This window comes from Arachis stenosperma, chromosome 7, assembly GCF_014773155.1.
Source record: "Arachis stenosperma cultivar V10309 chromosome 7, arast.V10309.gnm1.PFL2, whole genome shotgun sequence".
Classification (NCBI taxonomy): Eukaryota; Viridiplantae; Streptophyta; class Magnoliopsida; order Fabales; family Fabaceae; genus Arachis; species Arachis stenosperma.
Window position 1 is genome coordinate 60,445,498 of NC_080383.1, and position 1,717 is coordinate 60,447,214.

General features: G+C 37.4%; 1 non-coding gene across 1 annotated transcript; it reads left to right on the forward strand.

Moving 5' to 3' along the window:
* Nucleotides 1–640: 640 nt before the first annotated feature.
* LOC130942852 (small nucleolar RNA R71) lies at nt 641–748 on the forward strand. The gene has a single exon (XR_009071400.1). It is a non-coding gene; the product is annotated as a small nucleolar RNA R71 (small nucleolar RNA).
* The last annotated feature ends 969 nt before the right edge of the window (nt 749–1,717 follow it).

The window sequence follows — 1,717 nt, forward strand, 5'->3', positions numbered from 1 at the left end:
AGGACCTTGTTTTAGTCATGAAACTTTGAGTGGTTTTGATTAGATCAGAGACCATGGTTGCTAAATCAGAGTGGCTCTGCTTAGAACTCTTTGTCTGTTGCTGAGAAGATGATGGAAAAGGCTTGCCATTGCTAAACCTGTTTCTTCCACCATTATTGTTATTGAAACCTTGTTGAGGTCTCTGTTGATCCTTCCATGAGAGATTTGGATGATTTCTCCATGAAGAATTATAGGTGTTTCCATAGGGTTCTCCCATGTAATTCATCTCTTCCATTGAAGGGTTCTCAGGATCATAAGCTTCTTCTTCAGATGAACCATCCTTAGTACTGCCTGGTGCATTTTGCATTCCAGACAGACTTTGAGAAATCAAATTGACTTGCTGAGTCAATATTTTGTTCTAAGCCAATATGGCATTCAGAGTATCAATCTCAAGAACTCCTTTCTTCTGATTCGTCCCATTGTTCACAGGATTCCTTTCAGAAGTGTACATGAATTGGTTATTTGCAACCATTTCAATGAGCTCTTGAGCTTCTGTAGGCGTCTTCTTTAGATGAAGAGATCCTCCAGCAGAACTATCCAATGACATCTTGGACAGTTCAGACAAACCATCATAGAAGATACCTATGATGCTCCATTCAGAAAGCATGTCAGAAGGACACTTTCTGATCAATTGTTTGTATCTTTCCCAAGCTTCATAGAGGTATTCATCTTCCTTCTGTCTGAAGGTTTAGACTTCCACTCTAAGCTTACTCAATTTTTGAGGTGGGAAGAACTTTGCCAAGAAGGCATTGACTAGCTTTTCCCAAGAGTTCAGGCTTTCTTTAGGTTGTGAATCCAACCATATCCTAGCTCTGTCTCTTACAGCAAAAGGGAATAGCATAAGTCTGTAGACCTCAGGGTCAACCCCATTAGTCTTGACAGTGTCACAGATTTGCAAGAATTCAGCTAAAAACTGATGAGGATCTTCCAATGGAAGTCCATGGAACTTGCAATTTTGTTGCATTAGAGAAACTAATTGAGGCTTAAACTCAAGGTTGTTTGCTCTAATGGCAGGGATAGAGATGCTTCTCCCATAGAAGTCGAGAGTAGATGCAGTAAAGTCATCCAGCACCTTCCTTGCATTGTTGGCATTGTTATTATTTTTGGCTGCCATGGGTTCTTCTTCTTTGAAGATTTCTGTTAGGTCCTCTATAGAGAGTTGTGCCTTAGCTTCTCTTAGCTTTCGCTTCAAGGTCCTTTCAGGTTCAGGGTCAGCCTCAACAAGAATGCTTTTGTCTTTGCTCCTGCTCATATGAAAGAGAAGAGAACAAGAAATATGGAATCCTCTATGTCACAGTATAGAGATTCCTTGAGGTGTCAGAGGAAAAGAAAAATAGAAGGAGAGGTAGAAGAATTCGAACTTATCAAAAGAGATGGAGTTCAAATTGTTCATTGAGGAGGAGTGTTAGTCCATAAATAGAAGGATGTGAGAAGAGGGGAAGAAATTTTCGAAAATTAAGTAAAAGATTTTAAAAACATTTTGAAGAAAACTTAATTGATTTTCGAAAACTAGCAGTGGAAGAGAAATCAAGTGATTTTTGAAAAAGATTTTGAAATTATAAATCAAAAAGATATGATTGAAAACTATTTTGAAAAAGATGTGATTAAAAAGATATGATTGAAAAGATATAGTTTTAAAAGATATGATTGAGAAGATATGATTTGAAAAACAATTTAA